The following is a 20018-nucleotide window of genomic DNA, read 5'->3' as shown; positions in this document are numbered from 1 at the left end:
GCAGAAGGTGGTTTTACAAACTAACTCAGGGGGGCTGAATACAAATGCACCCCACACTTTTCAGATATTTGTAAAAAACGTTGAAACCCATTTATCATTATCCTTCAACTTCACAATTATGTGTCACTTTGTGTTGGTCTATCACATAAAATACCAATAAAATACATTTACGTTTTTGGTTGTAACATGACAAAATGGAAAATTTCAAGGGGTATGAATACTTTTTCAAGGCACTGTATATAATAAATATATCCAGAAGAAGAACATACAGGCTATTTTAACTGGGAGTGAGCCATGTAGCTACATGGGGGGGGTCATAAATCTTTTTATATGATATTTATAAGTAGTAAGATGACTTTATGCACACTGGCTTAAAAAAAACACTGCTCATAGAGGAGTTTACTGTAGTGTTTTGACTGTTGAAGCAACTAATGTTATCCTATGTGTCCACGCACATTAGGTCGTTTAGAGGCATATTTGTAAGTTCAGCATTTATAGGCAGAAAAAAATGTTTTTGAGAGTGTTCCTTCTATCAGAAAAGAACAATATACACTCAAAATGTTTTTTTTTTCTGCAAGAGCATTGGCATTTTTTAAAGCCAGTGTGTATGGACTATAATGACTGAAGCTTTTTTGCATGGATATAATAATTCTTAAATATAATGCACAATACTGGTAAACATTTAAATTTAATAGCAGTGCCTTAACCCCTTCACACTGTCGTCACACAAATATGCGGCCTCACAGAACTGGGCTTTTTTATTTATATTACACAGTTGCAAGAAAAAGTATGTGAACCCCTTGGGATTACGTGGAGTTTTGCATGAATTGGGCATAAAATGTGCTCTGAACGTCATCTAAGTCACAACAATAGAAGAACACAGTCTGCTGAACATAATACTACACAAACATTAGATGTTGCCATGGTTTAATTGCACATAACATGTAAACATTCACAGTGCAGGGAGGAAAAAGTAGGTGAACCTTTGAACTTAATAACTGGTTGACCCTCCTTTGGCAGCAATAACCTCAACCAAAGGTTTCCTGTAGTTGCAGATCAGACCTGCACAACGATCTGGAGTAATTTTGGACCACTCCTCTTTACATAAAACTGTTTCAGTGTAGCAATATTCTTGGGATGTCTGGTGTGAATCGCTCTCTTAAGGTCATGCCACAGCATTTCAATCGGGTTGAGGTCAGGACTCTGACTGGGCCACTCCAGAAGGCGTATTCTGTGCTGTTGCAGCCATTGTTTTGTTGAATTACTTGTATGCTTTGGGTCATTGTCCTGTTGCATCACCCATCCTCTGCGGAGCTTCAGTTGGTCGTACGTTTTCCTGCAAAATGTCTTGATAAACTCTGCAATTCATTTTCCCATCAATGACAACAATCCGTCCAGGCCCTGAGGCAGCAAAGCAGCCCCAAACCATGATGCTCCTTCCGCCATGTTTTACAGTGGGGATGAGGTTTTGATGTTGGTGTGCTGTGCCTTTTTTTCTCCACACATAGTTTTGTGTGTTCTTCCCAAACAACTCAATCTTGGTTTCATCTGTCCACAGTATATTTTGCCAGTAGTGCTGTGGAACATCCAGGTGCTCTTTTGCAAACTTCAAACGTGCTGCAATATTCTTTTTGGACAGCAATGGCTTCCTCCGTGGTGTCCTCCCATGTACTCCATTCTTGTTTAATGTTTTCCTTATTGTAGATGTGTCAACAAAAATGTTAGCATGTGCCAGAGATTTCTGTAGGTCTTTAGCTGACACTCTGGGATTCTTCTTTACCTCATGCAGCATTCTGCGCTGTGCTCTTGCAGTCATTTTTACAGGACGACCATTCCTAGGGAGAGTAGCAACAGTGCTAAACTTTCTCCATTTGTAGACAGTCTGTCTTACCGTGGACACATGAACATCATGGCTTTTGGAGATACTTTTGTAACCCTTTCCAGCTTCATGCAAGTCAACAATTCTTGATCGTAGGTCTTCTGAGAGGTCTTTTCTGCGAGGCATGGTTTACATCAGACAGTGCTTCTTGAAACCAGTAAACCCAAAACAGGTGTGTATTTTTTAAGGGCAGGACAGCTGTCAGCGACACATCCAATATCATCACACTGATTGGAGTCAAGGTTGGCTCACCCCAAGGCTGGCTCCAATTAGCTCTGGGAGAAGTCATTAAGCTAGGGCCTCACATACTTTTTCCTCCCTTCACTGTGAATGTTTACATGTTATGTGCAATTAAATCATGGCAACATCTAATGTTTGTGTAGTATTATGTTCAGCAGACTGTGTTCTTCTATTGTTGTGACTTAGATGACGTTCAGAGCACATTTTATGCCCAATTCATGCAAAACTCCATGTAACCCCAAGGGGTTCACATAGTTTTTCTTGCAACTGTATATACCTGTCTTTCTGCTGGGAGTACGCTGGGGTGTCCCTAAGAGCCCCAGGTCCCGTTCTAACAATCGGGACCCGGGACTCCCAATTCCAGGTCACATGATCGCTGTGATAGCCCTTGATTGGCTATCACAGTGATCAGTCACTGTATAGCCCGCCCCCTTGTTCTTTTTTTTTCCTCTATGAATGGAGTAGAGAATACATTGTATCTCTCTAACTCCTTGCATACAGGAAAAAGGTTTGTTAAAAAAAACAGATAAATAAATATTAAAAAATAAAAAAAAAAATAAAGAAAAAATACCTAGATCAAGGTTTGATGTAGTCCAGTGCCAGGGTTAGTGTTTGGGTCAAGGTCAGGGTCAAACATTAGTGTCAGTGTGTTTTAGGTAAACCCCACCCACCAAAAAAACCCCCACAAAACAAAATGTGCACTATTGTTTCTGAGCTGTACTACGGGTACAAACAACAAATAACATACACATATATGGTATCGCTGCGATCGTCAAGAGCTAAAAAATTTATTTTAGGTTGTTCTGTGGTGGTAGGTTATGGCAGTAACAAGAAACACACGGCTAAATTAAAATATTTTTGTTTTTTTATTCTTTATTTTTAATGATTGTGCTGGGGTTTGTGTCCGTGAAACTCTTGCTTGTGACACAACATTCAAAGCATATTTTACAGCTAAAAGGAAGCCCAGGTTTTGTTTAACCACGCCCCATTTTTGCCATTGCTCGCTACGCACGCCTCAGGTCACTTCCTCCCTTAAATGTCCCTCGTTCTTAAAGCGGAGTTTCACCCAAAAGGGTAAGTTCTGCTTTAAAGATTGGTCCCCCTCTCCCCATTAAGGATTGGCACCTTTGGGGAGCGGGTACCCAAAATTGACAGGTACCCACTCCCACTGCGATCTCCTAGGCAATCGGAAGCAAAAGTTGTCCTCCTACCTTCCCGCCCTGTAGTCTCATGGGACATGTGACAGGTTCCAGAAGACGACGGGGCCATTCAGGAAGCACAGCGCTACTCACGCATGCGCAGGGGGGCACCCGGCTGTGAAGCCACAAGCTGTCACAGCCAGGTACCCACACTGGATGCTGATGCCTGTAATACAGGACGGTCTGTGAAACAAGCTACGGTGGGGGCACCGTGGGATAGGTGAGTGGCTGTTTTTTAAGTCAGCAGCTACAGTTTTTGTAGCTGCTGACTTATGTTTTTACAGAGTAAAACTCAAAAGGTTGGAGGTATGTGTGTATACAGTCAAATCTAATCAATAATGAAAATAGTTGACTACTATTTTATAATTTACAGTATTATGTTGATTAGTTGTTTCAGTACTACATTTTAGAATGGGGTGCCTTGAGATTGTGCATAATTTTAGAGGGTGCCTTGCCTGGAAAAAGCTTAAGAAAACACCGGTCTGCAGAAATCACTGTGAAGTGCATTGGATCCATCCTAGTATTCTGTATCTTGCTTCATTCCTTCACTGAAATGTCAAATTTTATTATTTAAACCTTAAAGTGTTAACAAGCATGGCACATTTTTGGAAATTGTAATTTCTTTTGTTACAATTTTTTGGAAAATGAATAAAAAAAAAAGTCACAGGTTTTTTTTTTTTAAATTTAAAACATGCTATCACCAGTGCAGTACAGAGTTAGCACAGCGTTTTTTTTGTGTCATTGAGCAGGGACACTGATTGGTGACAGTATTTAAAAAGAATAAAAATAAATAACTATATATATATGACTTTTCTCCCCCCTACTGTGTCCAGAGCAATACAGTGTTACCATAGTCTGTACCATGTGATCACAGACCAATCACAGAGAGCAACACAAATGTACACAAGGGATGACATAAATGAAAGCCATCCATTGTGTACAATTGTCATGTGCTCTGTTGTGACTGGTCACAGAGATTACAAGGTACCAGCGGCGGCCCAGTAGTGATCTCTCATACGTTGTCACAGTGAGTGACAGATCGCGTGACCCATGGCGTGTTGTGGGGAGGATGTCATATGATGTATGTCACGCCGGCAGTCATTTCTCTATAGGCTGCACTGATGTGGCGGCACTGGTGGGCATTGATGAGGCACTGATATGCAGCAATGATGCTCACTGATAGGCAGCACTACTGGGCGACACTGACTGAAAGCCCTGACTAATGGCACTGATCATCAGTGCCCTGATGGATCAGTGCTGAACTCCTCTGTGACAGCTGCCGGTTATTGGCAGTGCTTTCCTCCCGCTGTGACAGCGTAAGGTAAGTACTGCCGATAACCGGCAACTGTATTTACTCCGTGATCTGCTGTGTGATTGGACACAACTGATCACGTGGTAAAAGGCTGTTGTGATTGGCCTTTTACCTCATCATGTGATCAGCTGTATATATTAGGACACAGCGATCACGGAGATCACCGGGAGTGCATGGAAGGGCGTGTTCTGGGAGGATGTCATATGACACCTTCCCAGAACTGGGTAACCATGCTGTAGCCGTCATTCGGCTATAGCGTGGTTACCAAGTGGTTAATAGCAAAACGTCAAGAATATTGTTTTTTTTTTCCTCAAAATGGTTTTATTTTTTGCGCTATAAACAAAAAAAGACAGAAGACACACAGGTGATCAAATACCACCAATAGAAAGCTCTATTTGTGGGGAAAAAGGGACAAATATTTAATTTGGGTGTAGTGTTGCATGACAGCGCAAATGTCAAAGTAACGCAAAAAATGGCCTGGTCAGGAAGGGGGGAGGGTAAATCCTCTGGAGGGCAAGTGGTAAACTAGATGCTGACAACTGAGATAAGATCCTTTTTACAGCCAGAATGCGCTGCTGTTTTTTGGTATTTCAGCTCTGCTGTTCAGTGAATTCTACACATTTATGTATGCAGCCCTAAAAAGTAATTCTTGATCATAGTGTCTCATTAAAATGGACCCATAAGCACCTTTGGATTCCTGTTGCTCATCCAGCATATCCTTACTACAGGTGTCAGGTTCACTTTAAGAAAATTCCATGCTGAGAGAAATGTGTAAGCTGCCATTGTCAACAAGGCTAGTAGCCAGGATGCCTGTGGCTTCAATATTTTTTAAATTTTCATATCTGGAACAAGAATACTGTGCAATGTACAGTAAATTCCACTGTATTAAACACCTGCTGCAGCAAAAATAGACTAGGGATCAACAGCCAGGACTTCAGAGACTCAGAATATGCAAGCAAACAAAATGTCTTGCTTACACCTTTTAATTTATTTAACTTACAATCACTGGGCATGCCACAAAATAATGGCAGACAGCGACTATACAATGTACAGAACGGAGTGACAATATAAGGAATATAGTTTCATGCTTAAAGCACAGATAACCTTTTCACTGAGGCTTCTGTAGTATTAATGGGTCACTGCAGGTTTGTATTGGCAACAGTGTTTCTGCCAGACAGCACCTCCTGAAAACAAGAAGTGGGTAAGCATCAATGTAGCTGGCAAGAGTAGATTGTAAATTTGACTTGTGAAGCAAAATCTGTTATATAGCAGGCTGAAGCTCAATGAACCACTTTGTTTTATATAGTACAGTGGTTCTTAACCTTTTTGGAGGTACTGAACCCCACCAGTTTCATATGCGCATTCACCGAACCCTTCTTAATTGGAAAAATAAAATATGATTTTTAAAATTCAAAACATAGGTATATATTTATACATAGGTGCACAAAATGAACAAAACCATTAAGAACAAAACCATTAAAACATGATTTTCACACAAAAACAAAATAATGAATATTTACCGCAAATCAGTGTGACTTCTGCTGTTGTCTTTCAGAGGCCAGTTCAGAAATGCGCGGCATTACCTTGTGCCACTCTCATGTCATTTTCGCAACAAAGTCTGTTCCTTTTCTTCGTCTTTATGTCCAGCATCCCCCATATAGTAATTCATCCCCCATAGTAATTCATCCCCCATAGTAATACATCCCCCATATAGTAATTCATCCCCCATAGTAATTCATCCCCCCTATAGTAATTCATCCCCCATATTAATTCATCCCTTATATAGTAGTAGTAAGTAAGTAGCAAGTAGTAAGCCAAGTCCCCCCTGTGTCAATTCACTTACCTTTGCTCCGCGCGTTCCTCTCGCCGTATTCCCGCGCCGTTCCAGTCTTCAGCCTAGCTCCTCTCACGTTCGTCACGCTGCCCCGCCTACACACATCCTGACAGCCAATCACTGGCTATCAGGATGTGAGTGGCAGCGAGACTGGCCAATCATTGCATTTGAGCGCGCTGCCCTGGCTGGTTTTTTTTTTGGATCACGCTGCAGAGTCCCTGCCGCCCGAGAGGAGGGAGGGGAGCGGGCGCCCGGCACACAAGAGCCGCATTAAAGCGTGTAAAGAGCCGCATGTGGCTCGCGAGCCGCGGCTTGCCGACCACTGGGCTAAGCGATGTTGCGTGACCACCTGCAGCCAATGATGGACAAGCGGGGCATGTCATCACGAATCATATGAGTCGGGTGTGGGTCTTCACCTCCGCCGAACCCGCGAGACTGACTCATCGAACCCCTGGGGTTCGATCGAACCCAGGTTAAGAACCACTGATATAGTATATCTAAACCCTTCTTTTGGACAACAGAGAACTTTCAGCTGACTATAGATGGAATAAATAAATAGGTATTCATTCAGTTCAGAAGGGTTTGGCCGAATTTTGATCCATTTATGGCTGATCCCCACTCCAAAAGAAGTTAATCTAATTATTGGCTTCTCTCGAGCAGGACTGTTGGAAAGTTTTCATTCAATCAGCACTGCAGCCAATCAGCTGCAACGTTAGAATTCAAAGGCACAGCAGGGACCCCTGATGAGGTCACGAGGGCATGACATAACACGTAGGGGATGGCCGTAGGCAGACATGAACTGGAAGTGAAGTACGCAGAAGTGTGGTCTTTGTTAGATGGCTCCAAATGTTTTCAATGGCTTTTTTTTTTTATACATGTGCAGATGTAAGTGTATTACTTTTAATAAAATTTACCTATTGGAACATATCGCACTCTTGGAGATTCCTCTGTACCAGTGTAGGAGATTAGATCCCAAGCGACCTTTAAAGGGACGTTTTTTTTTTTGTTTTTTTTTGGTTCAGAGATCAAGGGAAAGAGGGTACCCAGTGGTTCTAAAACGGTGGGTGATTGGGCAGCACAGTGGCTAAATGGTTAGCACTTCCACCTGGCAGTACTAGTCGTTGGTTCAAATCCCAGCCACAGCACCACCTCCTCCCTGGAGTTTGCATGTTCTCCCTGTGCCTGCATGGGTTTCCTCCTGGTACTCCAGTTTCCTCCCACACTCCAAAGACATGCTGGTAGGTGAATTGAATCCTGTCTAAATTGGCCCTAGTATGTATGAATGTGAGTTAGGGACCTTAGCTTGTACACCCCTGAGGGTTGGGGGGTGTAAGTAAATTGACAGCGCTATACAAGTACCTGAAATAAATAATATATAATGACCAGGAGAGTGGAGGGACCCCAATTTATTTTCGCATTCCAATTGTCTTAAGGTGAGAGTCCTGTGAGCACTGAGGTGGCACAATCTGCATGTTTTGCAGCACTCTAAGAGATGGTGTTTGTTATAGGAGCACATGAATAATCCTGCAGAATTTGAAGGAAGTTGATGTAAAGCTATATCCACGATTCACCATTCTAATTCATAATCACATGGACATTTTATTTTTATGATTTATGCACATTTTTAATGTGTATTTGAGGTTTTCATATTCAATTGTTTGATGATTTGGTATGTATAATTACATTAGCAGTGCAGCATTTATATTATTTACAGCAAGGGATGATTTCTCCATCCACCTTACCTGTATGAATTCTTTTGTATTTATTTTTTTAATCAGCCCGTGGGCATCTATGGCCAGGTTTAGGAATGATTTAAATCCGTTAGTTTTTTGACCATGTGTGTCCCATTAGAGATTTTCCTTCCAGAATGAGAAAGATCCCCTCTTGGTATCTCTTAAAGGGTCCCCTATTATTCCTGTTCTGGTGACAGCCCAATATTTTTATTTTAATTTTCCCTCGCTTTCAGTCTTGGTGGCAGTGGTGCTTTTACACTCATGAAAGTTGACTACTACAGAACAAGTAACTGGCCAACAGAGCCACTTCTACTTTGCATGTCATAGCCCTCTCCTGTTATTGGATTGTCTAATTACTCTGTGCTGACCCAGCTCCTTCACTCATCCCTTTGCAGCTACATAAAATATTGTGTATGGAGAGGGAGAAGTAACAGGGAATACATGAGTGACAGTTGACATCACAATCAAGATGACAGTTTCCAGTAGCAGTCTCAGGGGTTTTGGATGTCTACACAAGGGAGGCTTATACAGATGAATAAGATGTTAAATGCATATATAATATTACAGAAAGGTCATTGTTAAAATAGACTGTCTCCTTAAGGGAGTGGCTACGTGGCACTAAATCTCCAAGAGTTTTCACATTAGCCTGACACTGAGATCCGTCCTGAGTGCAGGCTCCTTTTGTTATCGCACTTGTATCTCACCCGGGAAATGCAAAGGCATGCTCTGGAGGTGAATGCAGACACAGAGGGTACATGAACACAGCCACATGTCATACTCTGGTATGCAGGCAGGTGCATGGATCCGAACACAGAGTGCGCGTCCCAATCCATGCAGCTGCTCCTGTCCGCATGTGACATTTTGACAAGCGGCTGTATCCATTGATCTGCTGCATCTAAATTCACCTCTGTAGGCCGCCTGACTGTGGCCTGGGGCAGATGCAGGTGCAATAACAAAAGGAGCCTGCACTCAAGTCCAAGTGCCCATCTGAACAAACCCTTGCCATACATAAATGTGTTAGGTGGTGTTAATATGCATTGTCTGACAGATTTTACACACCAAAAGATCTACCAGTGCTACCTTGGATTGTGACTGGAATAAATCTGGAAATGAAGCACCACATAAAATGTATCAATATTACAACACAAACTACTAGTGTAATGCAGGATAAAATGCAATGATATAAAACAAAAAAACAAACTCACAAAAAAAACTTGACAATTATTGCTTACATTTATTTTTTTACATTTCCTAGCTTTGTATGAAGGGGGTCAGGTGATGCCCCCATGACATGATGGCTTTGTGTAGTCTTTCAACTGAGTTTATACTACAATAAACCAGATTATAATATTACAGAGTGGTGCTTGAAAACAGATTCACTCCTTACAGCAATAAAAACATAAGAGGTTTTAACCCTTCAAACCTTTCCAAAGAAAACAAAAGTTTCAGGTTTAGATTTTAATTCACACTCTCGTCGGGAAGTCTTGCTGCCTCCTGTTCACATTTCTGTGCTGGTAAACATCTTGAGAGTGCAGCATAGTAAAATATTCTCCTCTCGTGGTAACAGAATAAATGTAAAGCGTTATTACACCCAAAAATTTTATATATTGCATCTTAGCCATCACTAGATGTTGCATCTGCATTTGGTTGTTTTCCTCTTTGTTTTCACCTGGTGATCTGGCCATTAACACACCTTCTGTATTAGAGTGCTCCCAACAGCACAGAGGGCACCTATGGACAGCAGCATTGCCTGTCTGAGTGGAGGGGAGTGTAAGATGCACTAGCAGATTTAGCTACACTAACAAGCTGAACCCAAACTCCAGATAACACTTTATTCCAAAATGGAAAAAAAACTGCTTGCTGCAACAGATTATAAAGGTTTTACATTAATAAAAGCTGGTTAGTGTAAGCACCCCTAGGATGTGAGGCTGTCTCATATGCAGTTTATTCCTTTATCACAGTGCGTGCATTTGTGTGTTATTTTTTTATCAATAAATCTACACTTAGATGGTGGTGCCCGCTCTCTTCTTTTTTTTGTGCATTAGAAGGATTTAACCAAGTTTCTATAACAGTGGAGTGCTGCAGTTGTGACAAGTGATTTTAAATTATTGGACTTTTCATGGACCTATACTTTTAGGCCTCATGCACAATGCAGTTCAAAGAAGCTGCTCTTACAGCCTACAGTTTTTGTTCTGCCTGCTCACTCCCCTCCATGTTAGCCTATGAGTCCATCCATACTATACGTTTTCAGGAGTTTAATGGCAGGGGAGTTTACAGGCAGACAAAAAGAAAACCATCACTTGTGCATTCAGGAGAGGAGCTTTTCAGAAATAAAAAACGCTCAAAAGTAGAAAAAAAAAAAAAATGCTTTGGCACACAAACTCATTCTAATGGTCAGGCACAGAAATGCAACTTATCATCGTGTTTTTGCTTCAGAAATATCCTGTAGCCCAAAAAACATTTTTTGACTTCTCAGTGCATGGAGCCTTAGGTTTAAGGGCATAATCTGATGTTTTACACATTTCTGTGCCATTTTTGCTAGTTGTGTAGATTATAGGCACCCCTGTCAGTTGTAAATGGTTTGTTTCAACCCTCTGATACACCTGCAGGAGATTCTTTTTCTTTTGAAAAACAGACTTACTAGCTGGATCACCAGATCAAAATAAAAGAAAGCCTAAAAAATAAAACTAATGCAGCCACATCAAAGCATTGGTTTAATACCGCTTTAAGGTAAACCGAAAGAGGGACATAAGAGGTTAGCGCCGATTACCTTCTTATGCAAACGCTAGTTACCTGACTACCCCTGTACTGAAACAATAAGTCTGGAACAAGCATGCAGATCAGGCAAGTCGTACTGACCAAGTTAAATATATGTTACAGGCCAGTGACTCAAAAAACACTGGCTGCTATGTTGACTTCTTGGCTTCAGACAATTAGCATTTTCAAGAGATCATCAATAGCAGCCTCCATAAGCCCACACAAAGTTACCTGAAAACTGTTTATGACGTCTCCTGGTTTCAAATAATCATGCAAATATTGAGGTCATCAAGCATTTTGGAGCCACTCCTCAGCTCATCAGAGTAGTCAATGGTGTAGAAGATCAGGGACACTTCCCAATTATATTACAGCAGGGTGGGCCAAGATAACCTATCATTCTGGGGTCACAGTTTTAGTAGCTGAGCATATTACAACCTGCACAGCTTCAGACACAGATAAAATATCAGCTGAAGTAGTTAGTATCGCGCATATATAAAGTGCATGTATCCAAATGGTGGAACCATCCTCCTGATGCTGATCCAAGCTCTTCAAGAAAAGGTATACATAAGCGTTACTCTAGCAGCACTGTTAATATTGGAAGGAAGTGTGAACTCCAATATTTACGTGCTGCTAAAGCACCGCTAACATTTTCTCCAATTGTTGATAACTTTGAGCTGTAAGAAGGCGGCCTTGAGTTTTGGCGGCAGCACAATATGGCCTGCATCTCTGTGTATTCCACAAACCATTATGTGCTGCTACTGTACTGCAAGGGAGAGGACACTTGTGTCTTCATTGAACCTTAAATGGAAGAAGAAAAAAAAGTTAAGACCATTTATCCACACGTCTCCCATTTCTTTGAGCATTTAAAGCAAAATTGTCACAAACCTGAGCAAATAAAAACAGAGCATGTGATGAAAGAAAATGCATAAGTAGGGGTTACCTTCAGTAAAAACTGCACGCTTAAACTCAGACATAGGTAAATCAAGTTATACACAAATATTAAAGCGATTGTAAAGCTTGTTTTTTTTTTTTTTTTAAATAACAAAAAATGTCATTCTTGCCTGTTTTGTGGAATGGTTTTGCACAGAGCAGCCCCGATCCTCTTCTTCTGGGACCCCCCTGCTGGTGCTCTGGGCTCCTTCTCTTCTCTGTGTGCCAGCATAGGAAGCTGCCTCCTAGAGTGGCATATGTGCAGGCTCGATCTTCGACCTGTGCTGTGTGTGTCCATTGACACACACCATGCATCTTGGCCCCACCCCCTGCTCCCTGGATTTGACGGACAGCAGCAGGAGCCAATGGCTGAATTGAAACTGGGCTCAGGCAATTATCTCTAGAGCTGACCATATAAGTTTTTTTTTCCATCATAACAAAAAACCTTCAGAAGTCTGCCAAGCAAAATAGGGGAGTTGGAAGCTTTGGTGCATGAAGAGGACTAGGATTGAGTTGGTATTGCGGAATCTTGGCTTCATTCTTCACATGACTGGGCCATTCCTGGCTATGTTCTCTTTCGGAGAGACAGGGGAAATAGGAAAGGTGGTGGTGTCTGTCTCTATGTGAGAAGTGACCTCAGAGCGAGTGTGAAAGAGGACCTTGTTGATGGAGAGTGTGATGAGGCTGAAGTATTATGGGTGGAACTGCACATGGGGGTGCGTACTACAAAGGTAATCATTGGAGTTTGATATAAGCCTCCCCCCCTCCAGCATACATTGGAGGACTAGGCTGTGGGGGGGGGGGGGGGGCGGGGGCAGGAGCAGTTGGCTCAGGCTCTCAGCAGCTTGCAGAGAGGCTGAGCCAAGTACCAGTCCAGGCTCCTGGGTGGATCCTGACCATGTTGCCACAATGTTTCCCCAATCTGGACCGGCTGAGTGAAGTCAGCCAACACCAGACTTTAATCTGCTGTCAGCTGAAAATGGGTCACAGGAGTCCTGAACGAACTGCACTCCTGTTATTCAAAAGGAGAAGTACAGCAAAAGGAGCATTGGCTGTACTTTTCCTTTAATACAGAAAATGCATCAAGGCAAAAAAACCTTCAGCATTTGTAATCACTTTAACTTTTGCTGGAAGGCATGCTTGGTTCTGCTCCCTCTTATGTCTGTTTTCCCTTTAACATAATGAACAGCTTCATTATCAACAGTGATATAGGAAGAGCGCAGATTAATGTAGAACATTAGCGATCTTATCTTTGGATGTGCCATCGTTTTCATATATGCCTCCAACTGAAAAACTAAAGCTTTAAACCAGAACTTCACTCAAAAGTTATGTCCTGTTGGTTCATTTCCCTCCTCAGTCTGTAACTGAGGTACAAGTTTTAGGTTGACGGTGGAAAGGGCATTTATATTGGTACCCACCTCCGCAGTCCTTACCTAGGAGAGAATGAAGTACTCTGCCCCGCCCGCTTCACCACATGTACCAGTAAGCACCTGACATTCTCATTTAACTGGCCACACGGCAGAATTTTGATGGAAAATGTTCAGTTTTGGAATGTTTGTTCGATTTTCTTATGGTTACTGGGGTGAAACAGACGTTCAGTTTCATCCCTAGAGATGAGAAAATTCAAACGAGTAGGGTGGAAAATGTTCTTGAAAGGACAAGTTTCTAGCTGTGAATGTGGTTTTTCATTCAGGAAAATCATACATAATGTAACAAAGTCTACTTAAAACTGCTGGGATTCCATTCAAATAGTAGGTCTGGACATTTTAACGGCTCTTGAGTGAAATTAGTTCAGTCAATGATGGTAGAAAAAAAAGAATATTCTGAATCACAAAGTTTTGGATGAATGCTTGAATGAAAATCTAATCCTATGTGGCCAGCTGTAGGCTGCTTTCACATTGATCAGTATTTCTTCAATTGTTGCGTAAAAAAAGCAGAAGAAGAAAAATGCATGACCAATAAACCCTATGGAACACTTCACAATGGTTAGTTCAGAGTCCACTGCGTTTTTCAAAACCTTCAAACTTCATTTTTTTTGGTGCAGTAAAAAAACAAAAAAAAAAAAACCTAACACCATACCAAAAATGCACATTCCCAATAAAATGAATGGAAAATGCATTAAAAAAAAACCCCTCAAAAAAACCACACAAACAAAACAAAAAAACCCAGCAAAAATGCACACACTGTTGCGTTTTTGGTGCATTTGAGTCACAAGTTCTCTTTTCACAGGTGCAAAATGCACCAGAAACATGGCAAAAAGCACCTTTCCCACGTTTTTGCAACAGAGCAGTGAGAGAGTAGCCTTAGAACAGGTTTCTCTTTATATTGCTCAGACACAGCACAAGTATTGCTCTTTTATATTCCCCAGGCACAGCACAAGTTATTTATTATTATACAGGATTGATATAGCGCCAACAGTTTGCTCAGCGCTTTACAAAATGAGGGTAGACATTACAGTTACAATACAATTTGGTACAAGAGGAAACAACAAAAGGCCCGGCTCATTAGAGCAAGTCTCTCTTTTATATTGCCCAGACACAGCACAAGTCTCTCTCTTTTACATTGCCCAAGCACATTACAAGTCTCTCTTTTTTCTATTGTCCAGGCACATCACAAGTTTCTCTTTTATATTGCCCAGGCACACCGCAGGTCTCTTTATTAGGTATACCTGTTCAATAGCTTGGTAATACAAACTGCTATTCAGCCAATCACATGGCAGCAACTAGATGCTTTTAGGCATCTAGTCGTGGTGAATACGACTTGAAGTTCAAACCAAGCATCAAAATGGAGAACAAACAGGATTAAAGTGGCTTTGAACATGGTAAGGTTGTTGGTGCAGACGGGCTGGTCTGAGTATTTCAAAAGAAAGGTCCGAAAAGGGAAAATATCCAGTGAGCGGCAGTTGCGTGGACGAAAATTCTTTGTTGATGTCAGAGAATGGGCAGACTGGTTGACAGAACGGCAACAGTAGCTCAAATAACCACTCGTTACAAGCAGGGTATGCAGAATACCATCTCTAAATGCTAAACATGTCAAACCTTGAAGCAGATGGGCACAGCAGCAGAAGACCACCCTGGATGCTACTCCTGTCAGCTAACAGGAAACCACCTACAATTTGCACAGGCTCGCCAAAATTGGACAGTACACGATTGGAAACACCTTGCATGTCTTAATTTCAGCTGAGATATTCAGATGGTAAAAGTCAGAATTTGGCGTAAACAACATGAAAGTATGGATCTATCCTGCTTCGTATCAACGGTTCAGGGTGGTGGTGGAATGGGGGATATTTTCTGGGCACACTTTGGGCTCCTTAGTACCAATTGAGCATCGTTTAAATGCTATGGCCTACTCGAGTATTGTTGCTGACCATGTTTATCTCTTTATGACTACAGTAACCCCCATCTTATGATGGCTACTTCCAGAAATATAATGCACCATGTCACGAAGGTCAAATCATCTCAAACTGGATTCTTGACCATGACAATGAATTCACTGTACACCAATGGCCTCCACAGTCACTATATCTCAATCCCATAGAGAACAATTGGGATGTGGTGGAATGGAAGATTTGCATCATGGATGTGTAGCGACAAATCTGCAGCAACTCTGTGATATCATGTCAATATGGACCAAAATCTCTTAGGAATGTTTCCAACACCTTTTTGAATGTAAACAAAGAATTAAGGCAGTTCTCAAAGCAAAAGGGGGTCCAACCTGGTCCTAGCAAGGTGTGCCTAATAAATTGGTCAGTGAGTGTGTATTGCCCAGGCACACCACAAGTCTCTCTCTTTTACACTGCTCAGGCACTCCACTGGTCTATCTTATTGTCCAGACACACCTCAAGTCCCTCTTTTATATTGCCCAGGCACACCACAGGTCCTTCACTTTTACATTGCTCAGGCACAACACCAGTCTTGCTCTTATTGCCCATGCACACGACAGGCCTTAGCTGACATCACACTGTGTCTATGTTATGTGGTCAGTGTAATAAAATAGTGCATAACTGAATGCTTTTCTGTCTTTTCTTTTTTTTGTTGTTTGTTCAATATTGGTATTTACTCTATCTATGTTATAAGGCGAGTACATTGTATATATGACATGTCTAAGAAAAAAAAGAAAAAAAAAAAAAAATCAATTCCCCAAATTCTAGTAGTAACACAGATATCCTCAATCCCCATAATCTGTAATGCTTCAAATTTAAACCAGTACAAACTATTACATAATTTGTATACAGCCCTTCTTGTTTCAAAGACAGACCACAATAATTAATTACATTTCAAGACCTAAACAGCCCTGCTATTAGAATCTATATTATTGTGAATCCTCCTGCGCTTCTATGGAAAACCCCCCTCCTAATTGATATGCTGCTAACACTCCAACCGATACCCAAAACAGTGTCCAAATATAAATAAATTAGTGTAGCGCTAAACATTCAAATAAGACTGGACCACTATAATAAATAATAATACATAATAAATAAATACTGTGATAAGTGCTGTGATCCTCTCAGTGCTCTTAGACCACTAAATACCCTCGTAAATATCACTCTATTACAAATAAAGCAATATACTCATATTCCATAAAAAATATATTGTGATGGTGCCACTTCAAAAAAAATAATAAATAAATAAATCAATATCGAGTGATAGTGCCACTTCAACTTCATTCAATGTCCAATGTTCAAATCCAAATCCGTCTATTCCAAGTGTTCCAAACCAGGATTTTTGAGGATCCAGGGTGATCCTAAAGGCTTGTGGGCCCCTAGGGGTCACAGGAAGGAGGTGAGCAGGCATTGCAGCCGAAGTGGAAAGAAGTGTGTTGGTTCACCAGTGGCACTATTTATATATAAACACTGTGCATGTTTATAGAGAACACTTGGAATAGACGGATTTGGATTTGAACATTGGACATTGAATGAAGTTGAAGTGGCACTATCACTCGATATTGATTTATTTATTTATTATTTTTTTTGAAGTGGCACCATCACAATATATTTTTTATGGAATATGAGTATATTGCTTTATTTGTAATAGAGTGATATTTACGAGGGTATTTAGTGGTCTAAGAGCACTGAGAGGATCACAGCACTTATCACAGTATTTATTTATTATGTATTATTATTTATTATAGTGGTCCAGTCTTATTAGAATCTATAGAATATTTCTTGTTTAGACAGCCATTCTTAAACACACCACTTCTTTAAAAGCAAATAAAAGGATCCAAGTTTGTTTGCACCTAATAATGAAACGGTTTTCCCAGGTTATTCTCATTAAACATTTATATTCACTTTAAAGTCTCTATTAATACATACTAATGTAAACCACAAGAAAGCAGTAAAATAGAGGGAGGTGGTGGTGTTTGGGATCTGTAATACTGCTCGTGTCTAGGAAAGTGAGAGCAGAAAATGCATCAGTTCTTCAACCTATTTCTGAAAAGTGTGTATAAATTTCACAAGGTGGGTTTATGTGGTCACAAAACTCCACTATGATTTTAAAGATCTATGTACTGAACAACAGGGGGCTTAGTACCACCATACCTGTAGACAGAAGTGGCTGCAAAGAGGCTACAGGAGACCAGTAGCACAGAGAAGCAACAAAAAATTAAAAATGGCTAAAGAACAAGTATTTTGCTGCAATGGGACACTGCCTTCTAATGTATTGCCCCGTCAGCTCAGGCCACCGCCTCCCTACTCCCCTGGCTTCTGCTAAAAAAAAAAGAAAAAACTAAAAATTGGTTGTTCAATAGGCCGACGTTACCACCAACGGTAAAAAAAAAACAAAACCGGGCGATTTTCGGCCCGTCTAAGGCCGGCATTAAATTACTTCTGCCCCTGCAGAGAGTTCTGCTATTATATTTGACATGAAAAAGTATTGCGTTTGCAACAATGTATCTATTTGTATCCATTTCGGATACAAATGGTTTTATTTGGATACAAATAGATACATTGTTGCAACCGCAATACTTTTTCATGTCAAATATAATAGCGGACTGGAATTCTTTTTTCTTCTTCTTGCAGGTCACGGCTCATGTGCAGATTTTTTATCAGTAAAAAGATCGGCCGATTTGCCCATCATTGCCGGGAAAATCAGCCGATTTTTTTCCAACTTCACCGATAAAAAAAATGTGCCAAAATCCCGAAAAATGGCCGACCAATTAACCCACTAACAGTGCGAAAATTGGACGATTTTTTTTCCAGCCGTAAAATTGGCCGATTTTTGACCCGTCTATGGTCTGCATAACTGACCACTAACCCCTCTCCCCATCCTGCCCAACCTCAGCTGCTTGAGGAACGCATCACTGTACCATCGTACCTGCAACCACCACCCCTCCCCTCCACTGCACCAGTGATTCCAAACACAGAGCTAGCTTTACAATTTGAGACTTGTTTGCTCATCAGTGATCTAAATACAAGTGGTAACATTACTGCTTTCCAATTGCAGAAGTTTATTATTTTCACTATGACATTGCTTTCCTCCAAATAGAGATCTATGAAACATCCACCAGCACCATTTGTCTATATCTGTCTTTATGTATTGTCTACATCTATACAAAGAAATACTTCAAGCTGATTCAGACATACGCAGTGCAGATTGAAGCTCAGGTGTTTCACAGCGAATTGTCACAGTAATTGTTCACAGGTTCACATCAGGTTCAGGACAGGATTAGCTCAGGATTTTATCCTGTTCACACATATGCGGTTTAGACTTCCCATAGAAGTCAATAGCCTGTAATCCACACTGGAACTGGACCGCATTGCTCAGAAATCATACAGGACTCTTTAACCACTTCCAGTCCAGCCCATGTATATAAATGGCCGGAAGGGAGCAGTGCAGGGCCTCCCTGCTTGTGCGTGCTTCCTGGGAGCACGCAGCACTGCGATCCGGTGCCGATCTGCGATCCATACAACGATCGGAACACCGATCGTTGTACGGGACCTCTGTGTGAGGTCCCGATCATGTGATCACTGACTAGCCATTCAGTGATCACATGAAGAGTAGTAAGCAAGAGGTAATTTCTGACATCATTGCTTACTACATGTGAAGTCTGTGAATGATCACAGAGGTCACATGGTACAAGGCTATTCACAACAGCCTTGTACCATGTGACAACCTGTGACCATTCACAGATTTCACAAGTAGTAAGCAATGATGTCAGAAGTCAGAGAGAAGGAGAAATGATTGCTTTTACAGTCTTTATGGGTGTTAAAAAAAAAAAAAAAATCTTCATCACCCCCAAGTAGTACAGTGTCACTATGTAAAAAAAAAACAAAACAAAAAAAAAATAAAAGTAAAAAATTTTTGGTTATGAAACTAAATTTTTTCTTTTTTTACTAAAAATATAACTGAATACATTTTGGCCAAGATTTATGAAGATTATTTATTTGCAAAATTTTATAAGAAAAAAAACACATTTTTGGACTTTTTCAACTAGTATAGCATAAAAAAAAAAAAAAAAAAAATCCCAGTGGTGAATAAATACCACCAAAATAAAGCTTTATCTGTCTCACAAAAAATGCTAAAAAATTCATATGGGTACAATGTTGCACGACCGCGCAATTGTCATTCAAAGTGTGATAGCACTGAAAGCTGAAATTTGGCCTGGACAGGAAGGGGGTAAAAGTGTCCGGACTTGAAGTGGTTAAACTGAATTCACAGCGCCAGTGCACCGGACATATGTGAACAGGCACCATAGGAAGCAATGTTTTTTCAAATGTCACGCGGACTGGATGCGGTTCAAACCACATCCAATCTGCATATATGTGAAAGGGTACTTAAAGTGGAATTAAACTCTCTCAATCAGCATGAACTATTTTAATACTTATGCTACTGGCATTACTGAAAAGATAAGGCAGGCATAATAACTTGTTTTAACTTTTTTTCCCCAAAATTATTTCCTGGTTTCTGGCCTAGGCCACAGTGATGTCATACATACCCAGAGAACTCATGGGCATTTTTTTCTTTCATTTGGAGGAGAGGAGGAGGGGTTTTCTCAGCTAAGCACATCCTCCTGCCTGCATGGCTGAACTAAGGGCAGATGGATTCCAGAAGTAAAATGATACATTAATCTTCTGCCCTTACTCAAGATGGCTGTGGCTAGAAATGTTAGGTGGGTGTTTTTCAAAGTGTTTTCTCAG

The sequence above is a fragment of the Staurois parvus genome, unplaced genomic scaffold (assembly GCF_062004578.1).
Source record: "Staurois parvus isolate SC_StPar_1 unplaced genomic scaffold, SC_StPar_1.0 ptg000789l, whole genome shotgun sequence".
NCBI lineage: Eukaryota > Metazoa > Chordata > Amphibia > Anura > Ranidae > Staurois > Staurois parvus.
Note: the sequence above shows the minus strand (reverse complement) of the source record.